The sequence below is a fragment of the Schistocerca serialis genome, chromosome 11, assembly GCF_023864345.2.
Source record: "Schistocerca serialis cubense isolate TAMUIC-IGC-003099 chromosome 11, iqSchSeri2.2, whole genome shotgun sequence".
NCBI lineage: Eukaryota > Metazoa > Arthropoda > Insecta > Orthoptera > Acrididae > Schistocerca > Schistocerca serialis.
The window spans coordinates 60,676,852-60,684,419 of NC_064648.1; the positions used below are offsets into that span (position 1 = coordinate 60,676,852).

General features: G+C 43.7%; 1 protein-coding gene across 1 annotated transcript in view; it reads right to left on the minus strand.

The window, feature by feature from the left end:
- The window catches only part of LOC126426764 (26S proteasome non-ATPase regulatory subunit 10-like), a 34,539-nt gene extending 28,742 nt beyond the window's left edge, over window positions 1-5,797 (minus strand). The window contains exon 1 of the mRNA XM_050088750.1: window positions 5,778-5,797. The gene's annotated coding sequence lies outside the window, so the exon portion shown is untranslated. The remainder of the gene's footprint in view (window positions 1-5,777) is intronic.
- Between the last annotated feature and the right edge of the window lie 1,771 nt (window positions 5,798-7,568).

Sequence of the window (7,568 nt, forward strand, 5' to 3'; positions counted from 1 at the left end):
GGCGTTCGATACAGTTCCGCACTATTGCCTGATAAACAAAGTAAGAGCCTACAGAATATCAGACCAGCTGTATGACTGGATTGAAGAGTTTTTGGCAAACAGAACACAGCATGTTGTTCTCAATGGAGAGACGTCTACAGACGTTAAAGTAACCTCTGGCGTACCACAGGGGAGTGTTATGCGACCCTTACTTTTCACAATATATATATAAATGACCTAGTAGATAGTGTCGGAAATTCCATCCGGCTTTTCGCGGATGATGCTGTAGTATACAGAGAAATTGCAGCATTAGAAAATTGTAGCGAAATGCAGGAAGATCTGCAGCGGATAGGCACTTGGTGCAGGGAGTGGCAACTGACCCTTAACATAGACAAATGTAATGTATTGCGAATACATAGAAAGAAGGATCGTTTTATTGTATGATTATATGATAGCGGAACAAACACTGGTAGCAGTTACTTCTGTAAAATATCTGTGAGTATGCGTATGGAACGATTTGAAGTGGAATGATCATATAAAATTAATTGTTGGTAAGGCGGGTGCCACGTTGAGATTCATTGGGAGAGTCCTTAGAAAATGTAGTCCATCAACAAAGGAGGTGGCTAACAAAACACTCGTTCGGCCTATACTTGAGTATTGTTCATCGGTGTGGGATCCGTACCAGATCGGGTTGACAGAGGAGATAGAGAAGATCCAAAGAAGAGCGGCGCGTTTCGTCACAGGGTTATTTGGTAACCGTGATAGCGTTACAGAGATGTTTAGCAAACTCAAGTGGCAGACTCTGCAAGAGAGGCGCTCTGCATCGCGGTGTAGCTTGTTCGCCAGGTTTAGAGAGGGTGCGTTTCTGGATGAGGTATCGAATATATTGCTTCCCCCTACTTATACCTCCCGAGGAGATCACGAATGTAAAATTAGAGAAATTCGAGCGCGCACGGAGGCTTTCCGGCAGTCGTTCTTCCCGCGAACCATACGCGAGTGGAACAGGAAAAGGAGGTAATGACAGTGGCACGTAAAGTGCCCTCCGCCACACACCGTTGGGTGGCTTGCGGAGTATAAATGTAGATATAGATGTAGATGTATGGCGAAAGAACGTTCTGAAGCATATCGAGATACGTGCTTCCTTTAACAGTATTCTCTGGAAAGAAAAATTGACCATACACCTTTCCCTGTGAAACCTCACATAACACTTAAATTTTGGAGAGTCTCTCTCATATTGTACAACTTCATGTGGTTGTTACACTACCCCATATTCTCGCATTATGACGGTTCATGTTTCCATTTAAATGGAATGTTGCCTCGTCATTATACACTAAGTGCTGAATAAAATTGTCATCCTCCGTCTTGCCAAGAACTAAATTACAGAACTTCACACGTTGTTGTTTGTCACCTGCACGAAGAGCTCGCAGTAGCTGGATTTTGCACTGTGCCGCGTGTAAACGCCGACGCAACACCGTCCAAACGGACATCGTGGGGATGTTGAGCTGTTCGAGCTACACGGCGAACGGATTTCTGCGGACTCCTTGAGAAACTATGGCGGATGCGTTCGACGCCTGTGTCAGACACTCGGGGACGGCCCGGCGATTTGCCTTTACACGAACAACCTGTTTCTCGAAATTGTACATGCACCGGTTTCACGTCTTAATTCAAGCCATTCTGTTCTGTATTGTAGCACGTAAAGATGGCTTTTCAAGGTCGAAACCGGTTACGATACTACCGAAAAAGTTATTGAGTCCAAAATAAAGAAATAGATTAGCACCTCCGCAAATGGAATATCATTTCTTTCAAACAGGTATAAAGTAGTCCGTGACTATATGTTTAAACCAAAAACGCATCAGTTAAGTTGGGTGGATTACTTAAATTCGATGTCACGCAATACCTACGGCGAGTTGGCTAACCAGCAAAAAAATGGTTCAAATGGCTCTGAGCACTATGCGACTCAACTTCTGAGGTCATCAGTCGCCTAGAACTTAGAACTAATTAAACCTAACTAATGTAAGAACACCACACACATCCATGCCCGAGGCAAGGTTCGAACCTGCGACCGGAGGGGGCGGTCGGTTCCAGACTGTAACGCCTAGAACCGCACGGCCACTCTGGCCGGCCGGCTAACCAGCAGGGCAGCTAGAGGCGAAATAAATACAGTAAACATAATTATGACTGTTTCTCTAGTTGTGATGTGCAACTGTAAGATGGAGTGCCTTTGTGGGCGTCGTGGACAAACGAAGTGTTAAAAGTAGGTTCTGAAATATTTCTTACTCCTATTTCCTGGCGACACTGCAACATTACTCGACTGATTTCCCGAGAGCATTCGTCAGAGCATTTCCATGAGAAAGCCACCATAAAAAACTGGCTCTTCTTTAGTACTGGGAGAGTTGTCTGCCTATCTCTGAGTAGACTCGCCACTACACACATCAGAGGATGGCGTGATTCACGGCTGTATCTACGTCTGCTGTGGTTCACACTTTGACAGAGCTCCTATATCTGCAAGTGAAATATATCTCGCAACTCAAAAGTCACGACGTAACGAGGTGAGACTGGAGGGGGTCTGCTTCTGCCATTAGGCAAGAATATGCCGCCGCCTAGGGAGGCGAAATTTTAGCTGCGGTAAATAGGCGGAAAAAAATTCATTTAAAATCAAACAGCGAATAACTTGACCAAATGAGGAGAAAAAGGGGACAAATTAAAACACCGAATTGTCTTCAAAGGCATATGGAACAGTTACTTAATGAGCCTTAAGTTAATCTCACGAAAGTAAAGTCATTACCTCTACATATCTCAAAACTAAAGCAGCCAAACTGAGCACGAAAGAGAAAAACACGACATCGATTCATCTTTCTCGAGTGATTCGGTAACCACACCTCCATCAGTCCCTCTTTTCCATTTTGTCTCTGCACGTCATTCGTCAAGCGTTAGTCGTATTGAACTGTCCTGTTCATGTTTTTAGTTCAAGCTATTATTTCCTGTGGATAATCGACGACGTAAGGACAAGCTTGGCTTTGTAATTCACTTTCATCATATCGAGAAGGAGTAAAAGGTAAGCGCAGTTTGTCATATCTATACATAAAAAATAGTTGGTGTCAAAGAACTACATCGTTTTTCCTCAAACAAGAAAGATCTAACGGCCACCCTCAGGAACCTAATGGGCTGTGAGCGGTTGCCCATCCCTGATTTAGGGTCACTGACTCCAGGATAGGGAAAGAGTCAGTTCCTTTAGACAAACATCTATGCCTCTCCGTGATTCGAACCCGGCCCATCTCGGACGAACAATCGGAAGCCAATCGCTTAGACCACTGCTCCGCCGGATGGCTAACAAAAGTTGTAGAGCTCTCAACAGAAAATGCAAACAAAATGTCGTTTATTTATTTAATCGCAGGGAAGCGGATACGGAAAAAGATGAGATTTATTCCTGATTCTAAAAATATTTCCAAAAAAATTGTTCAAATGGCTCTGAGCACTATGAGACTTAACTTCTGAGGCCATCAGTCGCCTAGAACTTAGAACTAATTAAACCTAACCAACCTAAGGACATCACACTCATCCATGCCCGAGGCAGGATTCGAACCTGTGACCGTAGCTGTCGCTCGGTTCCAGACTGTAGCGCCTAGAACCGCACGGCCACTCCGGCCGGCTAAAAATATTTCAATTAAAATAGAAAAGAAATATGACCACGATCATCCAGATGACGTAGTTTGATGTTTTGGCGTCTCTCCCATCAGCATAGCATAATCTATAAATTCATGGAAAAATTCGTTCACACTAGAAAATAGTGGCATACCTTTATTAGTCGAATTTCTTGCAATTAAATAGAATATCGTTCTTGTGAAACACAACTAGCTCTTAAATCTCACGAAATAATGAATGCTACTCACAGGGGACGTCGAATTGATTCGATACTTCTAGATTTTTTCACACTGTTCCTCGCAAACGACATCTAATTAAACTGGGTGCCCATCAAGTACCGTCTAAGTTGTATGACTGGATTCGTAGTTTTATGTCATAAAGTAGTAAGCGAATGGAAAGTCATCGAGTAAAACAGAAGTAATATCTGGCGTACCCCAAGGAAGTGTTATAGGCCCTCTGTTGTTTCTGACGTACATAAACAATCCCTGTGTGAACTTGAGCTGCCCTCTCAGATTGTTTGCAAATAATGCTGACATTTACCATCTTATAAAGTCATCAGATCAAAACCAACAGCTAACTGCTGCAGACGAGATACCTGCACGCCTTAAAAAGTGGCAGTTGGCTCTAAATAATGAAAACTGTGACGTCATCCACATGAGTACGAAAATGAATCCACTAAATTTCAATAACACGACAAATCATACAAATCCAAAGGCTGCAAATTCAACTACATGCTCGGGGTTTACAATCACGAATAATTTGGTTCAAAACTGGCTCTGAGCACATTGGGACTTAACATCTATGGTCATCAGTCCCCTACTACTTAAACCTAACTAACCTAAGGACATCACACAACACCCAGTCATTACGAGGCAGAGAAAATCCCTGACCCCGCCGGGAATCGAACCCGGGAACCCGGGCGTGGGAAGCGAGAACGCTACCGCACGACCACGCTGATTACATAAATAATGTTGTGGGGGGAAAGCAAGCCAAAGACTGCGCTGAGTAAACCACTTAGAAAATTCACCAGGTCTGCTAAAGAGATTGCTTGCACTGAGCTTGTCCTATATACTTAAGTACTGATTTATTATTATTAGATTGTCTGTACATCAACGAGCTAGCAGCCTGCCTGTACCCTTTAAAGCAAGAATTAAAAGGAAAACCATGCAGACTCATGCTTGGTGATAACCACTCTCCTAACAAAGGTAAGTGGCACAGTAAAAGGTGTCCGACAGATCCGTCGTCAGGTTTTGTTACACATCTGATTTGTCCGGAACTCCTCACATCGACTTCCCTGTTTTTTTTTTTTTTTTTTTTTTTTTTTTTTTTTTTTTTTTTCTATGAACGCCAGTAACCAAGCAGTTGCAGTGTCAAAACTTTGCGGTGAAACTAAACGTTGCAATTTCTGCTGGTAGCGCCGAGCACCGATTACGTTAGCATTTCCCCTCACACGTCTCCCCGAGCTCGTCGTTTAGATTTTTGTTTATCATTTACAAAAAATGGGTCAAATGGCTCTGAGAACTATGGGACTTAACTTCTGAGGTCACCACTTCCCTAAAACTTAGAACTACTTAAACCTAACTAACCTAAGGACATCACACACATCCATGCCCGAGGCAGGAATCGAACCTGCGACCGTAGAGGTCGCTCGGTTCCCGACTGTAGCGCCTAGAACCGCTCGGCCACCCCGGCCGGCTTATCATTTACAGCCACTCTATTTTAAGAACGCCGATGAGTAGAAATAGCACGCTAGTTGCATGAAAAACTGTCTTTTAATGCAACTGGTGTGCTACTTCTTCACATGGGATATCTTGTTATTCCGGTCACACTGCCACCTCACAAGAGCTTCTTTTAGTGTGCCACATACAGTTGCATCACACAGTCAACAGAGAAAGATTTAGTGTGGTGAAAACACAAAAGTAGTAAGACTACTTCGCACAGTGAAAGTAAAATTACGTTATACTGTAATTTCAAAGGGGGAACTTCAAATGTTTACCAAAAATTGCGAAAAAAGTATAACATAAAATGAAAATATCGGCCCTTGATGGCGGTATCGATGTATCGTGGAGAAACATATGGCCGATATATATCGATATCTCTCGGGAACAATATAGATACATCGATATTTTATCGAGAGCCTTACTCAGCGCTCCTACCTGCCGTGTACACAATCGCCTGCCCTTCTGTAGAAACGTCAACACACACCGCTGCCTACTCTGCCACGTCTTACCGCTGCCACGCCAAGCGAGCGACTGTTGCGTAACAGGGGCAGCCGCAGCTCTTGCGTCACGGTCACGTGGCTCCCGTTCTCCGATTGCTGGCGGACAAGGCCGAACGCGTGTGGTGTCATATCTTTGCGTAGCTTTTCTTCCGAGAAATAGTCCACTGTTACTTTCCTATGACAGATCGCTGCGTTTCGTCGTTTCATCCTGCCTGTGCCTAGGCGTCCACCCAACGTTCCTCACAAGGGAACCTCCCCATCAGATTTAGTTGTAAGTTGGCACAGTGGATAGGCCTTGAAAAACTGAACACAGATCAATCGAGAAAACAGGAAGAAGTTGTGTGGAACCGTGAAAAAAATAAGCAAAATATACGAACTGAGTAGTCGATGCGCAAGATAGGCAACATAAAAGATTGTCTGAGCTCAGTTTAATTTTTTTATTTTTAGACAGTTATCAAAGTTCAGGCACTCACACATAATCAACTTCGCTCTCCAAAATGCCAGGAGATGTTCAGATTTGCTTGGACATATGCAGGATTTGACGGTCTACACGCGGAAAAATTTGATAACGTTAAAAACATATCTTTTGACAGAGCACAGGGAAAACTGTGCGACTATGAAACTGTTGCATTCATTTGTAGCAGTTTATGTGACAAACTCTTACGTTTTCGTCACTTTTTTGGGAGTGATTATCACATCCACAAGAAAACCTAAGTCGGGCAAGGTAGAAGAATCTTTATACCCAAGTGTACAAGTTAGGTGGGTCGACAACATATTCCTGTCATGTGGAGCACATGCCGTCACCAGTGTCGTATAGAATATATCAGACGTGTTTTCCTGTGGAGGAATCGGTTGACCTATGACCTTACGATTAAATGTTTTCGGTTCCCATTGGAGAGGCACGTCCTTTCGTCTACTAATCGCATGGTTTTGCGGTGCGGTCGCAAAACACAGACACTAAACTTATTACAGTGAACAGACACGTCAATAAACGGACGGACAGATCATAACTTTGCGAAAATAAAAAAAGTAAACTTTTCACTCGAGGGAAGACTTGAACCAAGGACCTCTCACACCACAGCTGCTCACGGTAACCACAGGACCACGGCGCTCCTGAGCTCACACTCTCATTCATATTGTTTATCTTGCACATGGACTACTCAGTTTGTATATTTTGCTTATTTTTTTCATAGTTCCACACAACTTCTTCCTGTTTTCTCGATTGATCTGTGTTCAGTTTTTCAAGGCCTATCCACTGTGCCAACTTACAACTAAATCAGGGGAGTGCGATGGGGAGGTTCCCTTGTCAGAAACGAAAGGAACCATACGCACTTCTAAGCTAGGCGGAAGGTGCCTTGTAAAATAGATCTCCACTTCTTATTCCGTAAATAAAGTAGCTAAATGCCCACTGCTTCACTCACGTTTTTTTTTCGTTATCCTTTTGTTTAACCGAATTCTGCTGTTGTTAAGCCCATTGAAAATATGTCAGTCAACATGCTGATCAAAACCAAATACCAATTTCTGTAGGTCTAGCTTCAAAATTCAACTGGGGCGTCGCTAGTCGGTGGCGGCACTTACGTCCTCTTCAAATAGGGGCCACTGCTGTCGCGTTGTCGTCCTGGAGAGGGGTCAGTCAGCGAGCGATTGTCTGACGTCTGCTCACAGGCGTCTCTTCTCTTTCACTCCTGACTGGCATGCCGCCACCTGACTTCACGCCGTAACAGAT